This window comes from Panthera uncia, assembly GCF_023721935.1.
Source record: "Panthera uncia isolate 11264 chromosome A1 unlocalized genomic scaffold, Puncia_PCG_1.0 HiC_scaffold_17, whole genome shotgun sequence".
In the NCBI taxonomy this organism is placed as follows: Eukaryota; Metazoa; Chordata; class Mammalia; order Carnivora; family Felidae; genus Panthera; species Panthera uncia.
The window spans coordinates 6,176,580-6,191,750 of NW_026057577.1; the positions used below are offsets into that span (position 1 = coordinate 6,176,580).

The 15,171-nt window shown below is 35.7% G+C and overlaps 1 pseudogene; it reads left to right on the plus strand.

Annotated features, from left to right (window-relative positions):
• Window positions 1–4,061: 4,061 nt before the first annotated feature.
• Window positions 4,062–6,566, plus strand: LOC125935114 (vomeronasal type-1 receptor 4-like; annotated as a pseudogene).
• The last annotated feature ends 8,605 nt before the right edge of the window (window positions 6,567–15,171 follow it).

Here is a 15,171-nt window from a genome sequence, read left to right on the forward strand (position 1 = left end):
AGTATTTTCTTTCTTTCTCAGGACCATAAAACACCATCAGAGAAGGGAATTTATAAAAGTTTCTTTCTCAGTCGTTCCTGAATTTAGTGAGAAAGGAAAGCCTCAAGGAGGCTTATTCCTGCAGCCATTGAATCTCAAATGTGTTTGCTCTAAAGTAATATTCACTTGGAAGTTAAAAATAAAATAAAAATAAAAATAAAATCACATTAACTTGGGGAGTTCAACGGGTCTCCACAATACTATCTAAATTATTCTCATATCAAATTCTTACTCAGAAACCAAAGCTTCTCACACATTATTCTTTTTTCTTGCTTTCCTAAAATTCCCCATTTCATATTTGTAATTATTCTGATATATATCCTAATATTTTTTATTTATTATTAGGCTTCATTTTTTCTACAATCCTTTCTCTGTGCTTTTTTATTTGCACAATTTTCTTTATTTTCTTGCCTGTTTTCAATTGTATTTTTTTCTCTCCTTCCCTTGTTTTCTTTAGCTGATTTCCCTGCTGGCATGCCACTACTCTCATCCTTTTGTCTTTTTTAATTCTACTTGTACCTTCACATTTATTATTTCTCTTTACCTTTCCACCTTGATTAAACATTGTCTCCTAATTTCTATTCCCTTTCTCTCTCATTTTCTTTCATCTCCTCCACTGATCTATTAATTTATTTAAACATTGCTTTTTATTTTATTTTTATTATTTTTATTTTTTATGTTTTAGAAGTTTTTATTTAAACCCAAATTAGTTGTGGCACCTGGGTAGCTCAGATAAGCGTTGGACTTTGGCTCAGGTCATGATCTCACAGTTTGTGGGTTCCAGCCCCACATCATGACTCTGTGCTGACAGCTCAGAGCCTGGAGCCTGCTTCAGATTCTGTGTCTCCCTCTCTCCCTGCCCCTCCTGGGTAGCGCGCTCTCTCTCTCTTTCTCTCTCTCTCTCTCAAAAATAACTAAACATTAAAAACAAATCTTAACACAAGTTAGTTAACACACAGTGTAATATTAGTTTCAGGTGTACTGAGCACTTCCATACAACATGCAATGTTCACCACAAAAATATGTGCAATTTTTACTGCCTTGTTTTCCTGTTCATGTTTCTTGCCTCTTCATTTGTCTCTGATCTCAAAAACAAAATTTACATACAAATTCTCCAAGTCAATGTAAGAAAGTGATTTAGATTTTGTGGGCAGTTGCAATGAGTTTTAAATATGGTTGACATGTGGCACTTCATGATATTGGGTATTCTGATTTATAAACATCCTATGTGCTACTACTATTTCTGTCTTAACAGTTTTCAATTAACTTCTGCAGTTTATTATAGAAATTCTCACATAAATTTGAAGTTACCTCACACTGTTATTGTCATCCTAAATCCTATAGTTTCTAAAATTACACTATCTATGGAAATACCTGTTAAAATAAGTAGCTGTGCTACCTACTGTAATATTTTTCTCTAGAGTTTTAAACTTATTTTCAGTGTAGACCATATTATCATCAATGAATAAGAACAATCACATTTTTTGGTTTTGGAATGCTTATCCTTCTTTTAATTCTTTTCCACATATGTTAAGAGCCCCAATGCAATAAAAAACGGGGACATAATAGGCAGTGCACTTACACTTCTCACTTAAAAGAGAATTAGTTGGGTACCATAATTTATTGTTTGTTCTATGTTTATATTAGCTATCTTTCTTGCATAAATTTAAAATCTTCTTTGTATTTACAATATACAATAGGGTTTTATTTTGTCATAAATGCATGTTAAATATATATGAGTGTACCTTTATTACCTGCTAAAATATCATGTGCCTTTCATGTTTCAGGCATTAGTATGGACAATTATGTTAATAGATTTCTTAAATATAAGGCATCTTAGAATATCTGAGAAATTTAAACTGTTTATGATATATTATTCTCTTTATACCTTGGTGCATATAGCTTACATTATTTATATGTATATTTATATACATTATTGAGATGAAATTAGCAAAACATAACATTAGCCATCTTATTTTGTGCCATTCAGTGGAACCTACATTTGCAATGTTGTGCAACCACAGCTCACATTAAGCTTCGAAACATTTCATCACTCCCAAAGAAAACCACAGAATCCCCAGTCACTCCTCTCTCCTCCCTCCCTCCATTCCCTGGAAACCAATGTCTGCTTTCTGTCTACAGATTTATGCATGTTTGGATATTTCATATAAACGGAATCAGACCATGTGTGACTTTTGTGTCTCACCCCTTTCACTTCTTTGCTGAACTCTCTCATGAGAGTGTGGGCATATCTTGACTAGAGAATGACTGGTGTCCCATATGGGTTCTAATTTTCCTTAGAATGCAATGGTCTCACATAAAATTCTGGAAATTAGCTGAAAATATCTTCTTTATGTCTTGCTCATCCTCTAATAGGCTAGGCTGTTTCACAAGGTGGTATGATGGGCAAAGAGCAAGGCTTGCCTGCAGGCATTTATCAAGAGCGTGGTTGTGTCACATTTACCCCACACTGACTTGCCAAAGTGTGTCAAAGGCCAACCTATATTCAAGGTGCAAAGGAAAAGGCGATCTCTTGATTGGAACCACACATCCCATTACAAGGAAGGGAAGAACTTACAGACATTTTTCTAGTCCAGCACTTCCCGGGATCAAGAGCAACTGAGATGTGAGAAACTGGAGACAGGGAGTAAAGATGATTATTTAGAGGCATATCCCTCAACAGGAAGAGAGCAATGACTTAAGAAATGTGCAAGAAAGGCAGTACATTTGCATGTGGAGGGAAACATTTTTTTATAATGCATGAGGGAAAGGAATAACAGAAGGGAAAGGAATAACAGAAGAGAGGGTCTTAGCAAGAAGGAGAGTTCCAGATTTATTGCACAAGTGGATGGATTAGCTGTAATTAGAAACATAGACAATTTATTCACAGTACCAGAGGAGAAGGGTGCTTTTCTCAGCAAGGATATAAAAAAGGTATGATGTAGTGGTGGGATTATTTTGAAGGAGTCTTTTCACTGATTTCTTTTCTAAATGAAATATGAAGTTCACTAATGGTTGAATGAATAAATAAAATAAAGTTATATAGATATAGATAGATGATAGATAAAAGATAGGTGATAGATAGATAGATAGATATGATCAATGGAATTCATTGAATACAATGGAATATTATTCAGCCATTAAAAATAGAATTCTTGCATCTGTGAAAACCTGGATGAACCTTGAGGACATGATGCCACATAAAATAAGTCAGAGCGTGAAAAACAAGCCCTGTATGATCTCATCTATATGTGCAATCAAAAAATTTAAAACTTATCCCACTGAATTCATAGATAAAAAGAACAGATTGGTGTTTGCCTGAGGTGAGGTTCAGGAGATTGGAGAAATAGCTGACATGGTAAAAGGTACAAAGTTCCTGTTATAAAAGAAATAAATTATGGAGCTATAATCTGCAGTGTTATGGCTATAGTTAGTAATGGCTATAGTTAGTATGGCTATAGTTATAGTAATAGTTATGGCTATAGTTAGTATAGTTAGTATAGTGTGTATATTTGAAAGCTGCTAAAAGAGTAGATCTTAAATGTTGTCATAACAAGGAAGAAAATTTATAACTACGTGTGGTGATGGATGTTAACCAGAATTATTGTGGTCATCATTTTGTGATATATACAAATATAAAATTTTATGTAGTACACCCAACACTGTCATACTACTACACATCAAATATATATCGATAAAAATATGCAATATGGCATCAAAACGACACTGGCAGAGCATATGTTGGTGTTTTGAGAATAGAGAAAATGTTATTAAATAGTGATCAAGGGAAGTGAGAAAGTGAATACAGTAGAAATGCCATTAAAAATTTCTATGTGTTCTGGGAAGAGAAAGAAAAGCCCACCGGACTTAGTATTGAGGAATTTGGTATAACTTCACGTACACTGTTTTATGTTTTTATCCATCCGTGTTTATCTGACCAGGATGCATGGACGAGGAAAAATGTTAGATTTAATGCAAGTTGTCTTTCATGTGATGAGGAGTGTGAAGTGGGGAAAAAAAGGATGGAATCACATATTTTTGCAGGAAGTGATTATAATGCTGGCTTGTGGAAGTTTAGGTAAGGAGAAGTTGTGACAAAGTTATGGAGAGTCGAGATTTTCAGACCCTGATGATAACAAAGTAATATTAAAGTCAAAGATTAGATAGACTAAGTGGAAATAGCTGCTAATAGGACAATGTGAGGCTTGAAAATGACATAATAAGTTTACTATATTGGTAATGACAACAGCTAGTGTGTAAGCAAAAGAGAGAGGAGGGGGTCGCAGGTGAGCCAAGAGTGTTGGAAGAGAGGAGATCACAAATGTCAGAGACTGAGGCTATCATGCTAACCCATTGGTGTGGATCTACAATCACTAAGACATAACATAGGTTGAGTTGGGAAGTATCATACTAAGTCAGGAGCCATGGAGGTGGGTGACTTGAGTCAGCAGATTATTTCTACAGGCACTGTGATGGATATAGACTGATAGCAAATGTTTCAAAGCTGGAGGGATGGAAAATTATCTGCAAATGCTAGTGATCAAAGAGAATGTTGTCACATACAAGCCTGGTAAAAAGGAGCGGAAGGGAGACAAAGATTCCACTACCTGAGAGAGTCTCAACTGAAGCAGTGGCTTCAGGGTAGAATGAAGAAATGAAGTGAATTTTCAGGATGCAATGAATTGACCCATGTACTGAAATATATTTACTGTGTACATTGGTAGGATATTGGAGTTGCGGAAACATGAGCAGTAGGGTCAGAAAAAGGCATTTACAGAGCCTGATGGTAGGATGTGACTCTGGGGATGGAGTCTTCTTCTGATGAATGACAAAAATGATGAATGTTGGGGTGCCTGGGTGGCTCAGTCAGTTGAGCGACCGACTTCAGCTCAGGTCATGATCTCACGGTTAGTGAGTTTGGGCCCACACCTGGCTCTGTGCTGACAGCTCAGAGCCTGGAGCCTGCTTCAGATTTTGCGGCTCCCTCTCTTTCTGCCCCTCCCCCACTCGCGCTCTGTCTCTCTCTGCCTCTCAAAAATAAAGAAAAATAATAAAAAATAAAAAATAATAATAAAAAATGACGAATGCCAACTATAGTAGCAACATAATAGTTGACATTAAAATACATTAAAATTTTCTGTTGTTCACGACAATAGATTGAAACACATTCAAAATATAGAAATGAAGTTCAGAACATATACATAGAACATAAAATCATATAAATATTGTTTTTAATGCATAAATATTTTCCCTTGGGAAATTCAAGTTATTTTTGAGAAGTTTTTTTTTGAGAATTTTTTTTTATAAATAAGCATGTTTGTCTTAACCCTAATGTTTCTGTGAAGTGACTTTAACAATTCCTGACATTTACCTCCAAAACTGATTATTAATTTCCTCAATATTGTTACAGAGCATTCACACAATCTTCTGCTCAGGGTGATCATACATCATGGAATCTTCTTAGAGTTCTATTATTTCCATTAGGCTTAAAAATCATTTCAGTGCCCTCTTGAGTTGTGGAGGAGACGATCCATAGTATAAGAGCCAATTATTATAATGATTTCAAATGAGACTATTTTAGGAATGTTCTTTCTGTCTCAAACTGGAATTGGTTTTATTGGAAATACATTGCTACTGGTGTTATTCATCAACACTTTCTTGCCCAGCCCCATACAAAGAAACCTATAAACTTGATATTTACCCATTTAACTTTATCTAATGTCATGACAATTCTTTTCAGTGCAATCCCAGAAATAATGAATGCCTTTGGAGTAAGAAATTTCTGGATGACATTGGTTGCAAGGCAGTGCTGTACCTATACAGAGTCACCTGGGGTCTTTCCCTCTGCACCACATCTTCCCTGAGTATTTTACAAGCCATAATTATCATTTCCAGCAACTCTAGGTGGGCGGGGCTCAACCCAAAATCTCCTCATACATTTTTCCTGTCTTCTCTTCTTTCTGGATCACCAACATGTTAATCTACATCCATGTCATCATAAGTGCTGTGGCCCCGTACAACACTACTGGAATTGGACAAGTGTTTTCTCTGACATACTGTAGTGGAAAAAAGTCTGATCTCCTTCCACAGACTGCTTTGCTAGGGGGCAAGGTCTTATGAGATTTCCTGTGTATGTTCCTTATGATCTACTCAAATGTGTAGTGGTAAAGTTCCTCTTCACACATCACAAGGTAGTCCAGCATCTCCACAAGACCAGCCTCTGCCCAAGACTCTCTCCTGAAACCAAGGCCACCCACACAATCCTGGCACTGGTGAGCTGCTTTGTTTTCTTTTACTGGACTATCAGCTGCCTTACTATTTACATAATGTACAGCTATAATGTACAAGGATTACAGAACATCATTATTTTTCTCTCCTGTTGTTTGCCAGCGATTTTTCCATTTGTGTTGCTCAAAAGTAATAACAGATGATCATTTCTGAACTGTGCTTTTGTAAATATGAGACAGTTCTCTCAGAGTCTCGAACACCCTCACACACTTCTCAGATACAAAGGGGCATGTGATTAGATGTTCCCACTCCACAATTTTAGTGAGGTAAAATTCTGAGAATGCATTAATAATTTTTACTTTGGGAATTTCTTCAAATCATCGAAGTGAACAGAGAAAATAAATGATTAGATACATGTAATGAAATGTTTGGAATTGTTGCACCTAGCCAGAGCACTCTTTGTCCTTTCCTAAAATTATTGTCAAAAATTCATACCTATGATTACTTGGATACCCTTATTTCTAAGAGTTCCTCCATAATGAGACATATCTATCAGTTAAAGTACGGTAACTACAATTGCTGGATTATGCTGGACTGCCTTCACTAGACAAAAAATTTTATATCTGCACTGTTGTATGTTTTGGATCCAAACAATGCTTGAATTTACCATATGCTGCTGATTATGTCTAGTTTAATCATGGAGTGTGATATATAAGTGTACATATAACCATGCTCTCTTCACTCTGTGAATACTGATCACCATTCCCCAGAGCACAAAAGTATTGCCCATTCTCAAATACTTCATAAGACCTTATGTTACCTTGTGTGTGCACGATTTTGTATCTATTTACATCACTAGAAGTATTTTTTGAATTCTTACACATTCTATTTTGTATAAGTATATTGTTGTGTCAATAGCTAATATTTTTATATGGACAGTGTTGTACTTTTATCAAAGTATTTAGCAATTCTCATATATCACAGAATGATAAATTAGAAAATTAATTTTTTCTTGAAAGCAGTCAAAATTCTCAGTAAAATTCTTATAAACAATTTTTAATAACTGCCTCAAATAAATGTAAAGTTAATCTGATGAAGAAAAAGTAGTAAGCTTCATGCTAAAAGTGCAGCTGCTCTCAGCACATTTGTGACTCTTACAGCACAGACCTCTGTGCTTCAAAGCTCCTTGGGAAAGAGAAAACTGGGGGTTAGAGCCAGAATACAAAGATTTACTAATGATGTAACACAATTCAACTACATTCTTTTTACAATAGAAATAACTAATGCATGAAGACACTCAAAGATTGAAATTAAAAAGGAAAAAAAAAACTACAGTAGGCTAATTGACATAAAGCTAAATTAAACATATAAAATATGAGACAAAATTATGTGGTTGTGATGGAGGTAACTATAATAATGATAAAGGGATAAATTAACTCGGAAGAAATATCTGCCCTAAAATTGAATACAGTTAGAATAATAACTCCATAAAAATTTAGTTCTTTTAGACTCTGAACTTAGGTGACCATCAATTTAATATAGACTGCTATACAAATAAGGTGTTACACATAAATCTAATGGTAATGATGAATCAAAAGCCCGTGTTAGATACAGAAACAATAAAGAGAAAGAAAGCCAAGCTTAACATAAGAAAAGCCAATAAACCACAAAAGAAGAGAGAAAGAGAAGAAGAGAGCAGAGCAGAGCTACCAAACAACCAGAAAACAATGAACAAAATGACAATAAGCACATGTCTATCAATACTTACCTTAAATGTAAATGAGCTAGCTGTTCCATCAAAGATACAAGGTGACTAAATGAATTTTTTAAAACACCCATCGATGTGTTGCCTATAAGAGACTCATTTTGGACCTAAAGAACCATCAAGGTTGAAAATGAGGAGCTGGAAAAACATATTCCATTCAAATGGAAGTTAAAAAAAAGGAACAAGGCAGGTTAGCAATATTCTTATCAGACAAAATAAACTTTAAAACAAAGACTATAGCAAGAGACAAAGAAGGACACTCCATAGTGATGAAGGCATCAATACAAGAGTTTATAACAATTGTAAATATCTATGCACCCAACATAGAAGAACCTAAATACATAATGCAACATTTAAAGACTTATAGGGAAAAATTGACAGTAATAAATAATAATAGAAGACTTCAACACCCCACTTATATCTACAGATAGATCCTCCAGGCAGAAAGTCAACAAGGAAACAGTGGTTATAAATGGAACACCAGACCAGATGGACATAGCAGAGATATGCAGAACATTTCATTCAAAAACAACAGAATGCACATTCTTTTCAAGTGTACAAGAAACATTTTCCAGAGTAGATCACATATTAAGCCACAAAAGCAGTGGCCCTATAAACTTAAGAAGATTAAAATCATGTTGAGCACCTTTTCTGATGATAACAGTATAAAATGAGACATAAACTACAAGAAAAAAACTGGGGGAAAAAAGATGTGAAGACTATGCAACATGCTACTACACAATAACTGGATCAACAAAGAAATCAAAGAGAAAACCAAAAAATATGTGGAGACAAATGAAAATGAAAACTCAATGATCAAAAATCCTTGCAAAAGCAGTTCTAAAAGGGAAGTTTATAGCAATACAGGCCTTCTCTAGAAACAAGAAAAATCTCAAATAAACAACCTAACTTTACACTTAAAGAAAGTAGAAAATGAAGAACAAATAGTGCCCAAATCTAGTAGAAAGTGGAAATAATAAAGATTCAAGCAGAAATAAATGAAATAGGGACTGAAATAGAAATAGAAAATTTCAATAAAACCAAGAGCTGATTCTTTCAAAATACAAGAAAATTGACAAATCTCAAGCCAGACTCATCAATAAAAAAAGACAGAGGAGTCAAATAAATAAAATCAGAAATGAGGCAGAAAAAATAACTGACACACAGAAACACAAAGGATTGTAAGAAAATATTATATGTCAACAAACTTTTCAATCTAGAAAGAATGGATAAATGTAAATACACACACACACACACACATTTCCAATATGAACCAAGAAGAAATAGAAATTTTCAACAGACTGATTATTACTCATGAAATTGAGTTAATAATAAAAATAACTTTTAACAACCAGAAGTCTGGATCTATACTCTGAAAACTATAATATGTTGAAAGAAATTGAACATGACATAGTTGAATGGAAAGATATACCATGCTACATAAATTGCACATATGAGTGAAATCATATGGTATTTGTCTTTCACTGACTTGTTTCACTTAGCATAATACTCTCTAGCTCAATCCACTCATTGCAAATGGCAAGATTTCATTATGGCTGGTAATATTCCATTGTATATATACAATATTCCATTATGTATACATATTCCATTTTATGGCTGGTAATATTCCATTGTGTATATATAACCACATCTTCTTTATGCATTTATCAGTTGATGAACACTTGAGCTGTTTCCAACACTGAGCTATTTTAGATAATGCTACAATTAAAAAAAATAGAGGCAAACCAAGAAACAGACTCTTAACTATAGAGAACAAACTGATGGTTACTAGAGGGGAGGTGGGTGTTGGGATTGGGCGAAATAGTGTATAGGGATTAAGGAGTACACTTGTGATGAGCACTGGGTGATGCAGGAAGTGTTTCAGTAAACCTGAAAGTAATATTACACTGTATGTTAACTGGAATTTAAATAAAAAGTTTTTAAAAAGAGTTGATTAGTACATACAGTCCAAGAGATTCCAGGGGCACATATGCACAGTGAGACAATTATCTGAAGAAGCAGCAAGAGGGTGATCACCTTCAAGTCAAAGAGATAGGTCTCAAAAGAAATCAACCCTACAGGTACCTTGCTCTTGGACCTCCAACCTCCAGAAATGTGAGAACATAAGTGTATTTTTCAAAAAAATTACACACACACACACACACACACACCATGCTAATAGATTGGAAGAATTAATATGTTTTTTTAATTTATTTATTTTATGTTTTATTTATTTTTAAGCCAGAGAGAGACAGAGCATTAGTGGAGATGGAGCAAAGAGAGAGGGAGACACAGAATCCGAAGCAGGCTCCAAGCTCTGAGCTGCGAGCACAGAGCCTGATGCGGGGCTCGAACTCACGAGCTGTGAGATCATGACCTGAGCCGAAGCAGGACGCTCAGTCAACTGACCACCCAGGCGTCCAGAAGAATTAATATGGTTAAAATGTCCATACTGGGACACGTAGGTGGTTCAGTCAGTTGAGCTTCCAACTCTTGGTCTCATCTCAGGTCATGATCTCACAGTTGGAGGGATCAAGCCCAGAATCAGTCTTCATGCTGAACATGGAGCCTGCCTGGGATTCTTTTCCTCTCTCCCTCTGCTCCTCTGACCCACTCATTCATTCATTGATTCATTTTCTCTCTCTCTCTCTCTCTCTCTCTCTCTCTCTCTCAAAATAAATAAATAAGCTTTGAAAATTAAATAAATAAAATGATGAGACTACTCAAAGCAATCTATAGAGTCAATGCAATCTTTGTCGAAATTCTAATAGCACTTTTCATGGAACTAGAACAAGTAATACTAAAATTTTATCAAAACCACAAAACACCTTGAATAACTAAAGAAATATTGAGAAAGAACTAAGCTGGGCAGCACACAATTCTAGATTTTAAGACATACTACAAAGTTACAGTAATTAAAGCAGCATGCTACTGGCAGAAAAATAGAGAGATGAATGGAACAGAATAGAGTGCCCAGAAATAAGCCTAAACTATATGGTCAATTAAGGAGGCAAGACTATATGATGAGGAAAAGATAATCCTTCCAATAAATGGTTTTGGAAAAACTAGACAGCTGCATGTAAAATAATGAAATTGGAGCACTTTCTCAAGCCATACACAAAACTGATTGAATTAAAGCCTAAATGTGATATGTGAAACCACAAAATTCCTGCAGACATCAGCCTTAACAACATATTTATGGATATGTCTTTTCAGGAAAGAGAAAGAAAAGTAAAAATAAACTATTGGGCTTACATCAACATAAAAGCTTTTGCACAGTGAAGGCAACCATCATCAAAACAGAAAGGCAACCTTCTGGATGGGAGAAGGTACTTGCAAATGAAATATCAGATAAGGGGTTAATATCCAAAATATACAAAAAACTTATGCAACTTACCACAAAAACATAAATCTGATTTAAAAGTGGACAAGAGACAGCAATAGCACTGCTAGGAATTCACCCAAGGGATACAGGAGTGCTGATGCATAGGGGCACTTGTACCCCAATGTCTACAGCAGCACTTTCAACAATAGCCAAATTGTGGAAAAAGCCTAAATGTCCATCAACTGATGAATGGATAAAGAAATTGTGGTTTATATACACAATGGAGTACTATGTGGCAATGAGAAAGAATGAAATATGGTCCTTTGTAGCAACGTGGATGGAACTGGAGAGTGTGATGCTAAGTGAAACAGAGAAAGACAGATACCATGTTTTCACTCTTGTGTGGATCCTGAGAAACTTAACAGAAACCCATGGGGGAGGGGAAGGAAATAAAAAGAGGTTAGAGTGGCAGAGAACCAAAGCATAAGAGACTCTTAAAAACTGAGAACAAACTGAGGGTTGATGGGGGGTGGGAGGAAGGAGAGGGTAGGTGATGGGCATTGAAGAGGGCATCTTTTGGGATGAGCACTGGGTGTTGTATGGAAACCAATTTGACAATAAATTTCATATATTAAAAAAAAGAATAGTTAATGTATGTTCTCAAACTATTCCAAAAAAAAAAAAAAAAAGAAAAAGAAATGGAAGAAAAACTTCCAGATTCAATCTACGAGATCAGCATTACCCTAATACCAAAACCAGATAAAGACACTACAAAAAAAAAAAAAAAAAAAAAAAAAAAAGGAGAGACCTACAGGCCAATATCCCTAATGAACATGGATGCAAAAATTCACAAAATACTAGCAAATTCAATCCCACAGTACATTAAAAAAATCATTTAAGACGATCAATGGGTTGCAAGGTTGTTCGATATTTGCAAATCAATCAGCATGATACATCAAATCAATAAGAGAAAGGATAAGAACCATATGACCATTTTAATACATGCAGAAAAAGCATTTGACAAAGTCCAACATCCATTCATCATAAAAACCCTTAATAAAGTAGGGTTAGAGGGAACACACCTCAAGATCATAAAGGCCATTTATGAAAAACCACAGGTAACATCATCCTCAATGGGGAAAAACTCAGAACTTTTCCTCTGTGGTCAGGAACACTGTCACCACTGTTATCGAACATAGTATTGGAAATCCTAGCCACAGCAATGAGACAAAAAAAAGAAATAAAAGGCATCCAAGTCAGCAAGGAAGAAGTAAAACTTTCACTATTTGCAGATGATATGATATTCTATGTAGAAAACCTGAAAGCCTCCACAAAAAACTGCTAGAACTGGTAAGTGATTTCAGGTAAAATAACAAGATATAAAATCAATGTACAGATGCATTTCTGTTGCATTTCTATACACCACTAATGAAACAGAAGAAAGAAAAAATTAAGGAATCAACCCCCATTTACAATTGCACCAAAACCATAAGATTCCTAGTAATAAACCTAACCAAATAGGTGAAAGATCTGTACTCTGAAAACTATAGAACACTGATTTTTTTAATGTTTATTCATCTTTGAGAGAGAGAGACAGAGTGCAAGAGGGGGAAGGGCAGAGAGAGGGGAGGACACAGAATCCAAAGCAGGCTCCTGGCTCTGAGCTGTCAGCACAGAGCCCAATGCGGGCCTCAAACTCATGGACCACAAGGTCATGACCTGAGCTGAAGTCAGACGCTTAACCGACTGAGCCACCCAGGCACCCCTAGAACACTGACTCTTTACTATAAAGAACAAACTGATGATTACCAGAGGGGAGGCAGGTGGGAGGATAGGTTAAACAGTTTATGGGAATTAAGGGGTGCACTTGTGATGAGCACATGGTGTTGTATGGAAGTGTTGAATCACTATATTTACACCTGAAACTAATATTACACTGAATATTAACTAACTGGAATTAAAATAAAAACTTAATTTAAAAACACAACTACTTATAGCAATAATTACTAAAATGTTGTAATAGGAATATGCTAAAGACAAAAAAATTAAAAATTAAAAAAATAAATTGTTATTGCCTTTTGGCCAGACCACCATCTTCCAATAATTCGCCAAAATGACCAACACAAAGGGAAAGAGGGGAGGCACCCACTATATTCTCTAGGCCTTTTAGAAAAAGGAGTTGGAGTTGTTCCTTTGTCCACATATATGTGAATCTACAAGAAAAGTGATATTGTAGACACAAGGGAATGGGCACTGTTCAAAAAGGAGTGCCTCACAAATATTAACATGGCAAAACTAGAAGAGTCTACAGTGTCACCCAGATGCTGTTGGCATTGATGTAAACAAACAAGTTAAGGGCAAGATTCTTGCCAAGAAAATTAATGTACATATTGAGCATATTAAACACTCAAAGAGCTGAGATAGCTACCCGAAATATGTGAAGGAAAATGATCAGAAATCGGAAGAAGCCAAAGAGAAAGGTACTTGGGTTCAACTGAAGGGCAAGCCTACTCCATCCAGAGAAGAATACTTTGTGAAAACTAAAGGAGGCTGAGCTGCTGGAACCCACTTCCTATGAATTCATGACATGGTAAGTGTTTAAAAAAAATACCTCAAGACTATTAAAAAAACGTGAAACATTGGCATTATCATTTTATAGATTAAGGCAATGAAGCATAGAGGTCTCTTACCTTTCCTTAAAGGGATCTGCAATTACTTACCAGTGACTCTGCATTAGACAAAGGAAAATATGCAAATTTGAAGGGCCAGTCTGGGAACTTCTAGAAGTCATGTGATAAATAGAGTTTGGGCCAAATCCATGTCAAAGTTGGTCTAGTGCATCCATAGATTAATTCTGTGTTTATTTCTCCTGGTCTTGAATACATAGTTGGAGGAAATATTCTTTCACATAAATGCATATGGAAGGAGAGCTAATTTGGCAAGGAAACCAAGTTGAAGCCCCTAGAAGTATTTCTCTATAGTAAAATCATAGAGAAAACCAATATTGCAACTCTGGTAAAAATCGCAGGGATTACAACCATCATTAAATATACGAGAGGGATCATCACCATCCTGTTTCCATTCAACTTGCTTGTTTACCTAATGCCAAGGCCACTGGGTCTTGTGGAACAAATATAGATTACCTAAAGTTAATCGGGAAGTTACAAAAATTGTAGCTTCTGTGGAATATTTGGCATCTTTGCTAGAGCAAATCAACACAGCTCCTTGTGTGGAAAATAAGAATTTCTCCATATAAATCAGCAAGGATTGTCAAAAACAGTACAATTTCACTTGAAATGGACAGCAGTATATTTTTATCATGTTCCCTCAGAGGTATCTCAACTCTTCTGTCTTCTGTCAAAATATAGTCCATAGAAACCCTGATCAAATAAAATCTCACAGTACATTGTGCTGTCCACTAGACATCAGGCCAGATGGATCTGATGTGCATTGAATTGTGAGTATCTTATGCCTTCATAAAATACATGCATGACAACAGGTAGGAGATAGGCCCCATGAGCCTATCATTTCAAGGAAGAAATGCAACATTCATTCATGTAGAGCATGAATAGATATCCCCTAAATCTCCTCTAAAGTGAAAAAAAAAAAAAGGTGCTACACTTGAACAGTTACCTGTAAGAAAGAGTCACAGCAGTGGCTGAGCCACTTTGGATTTGGAATGCAAGATATGCCACATTTGGTTACGTTGCTCCAGGCTTCCCCCCTTCCCCGCCCCCCCCCCCCCGATTAGTCCACATGACTGTCTCAATGCTGTACGGCAAACATAGGCTACAGTAAAAGCCAGTCTTCCACG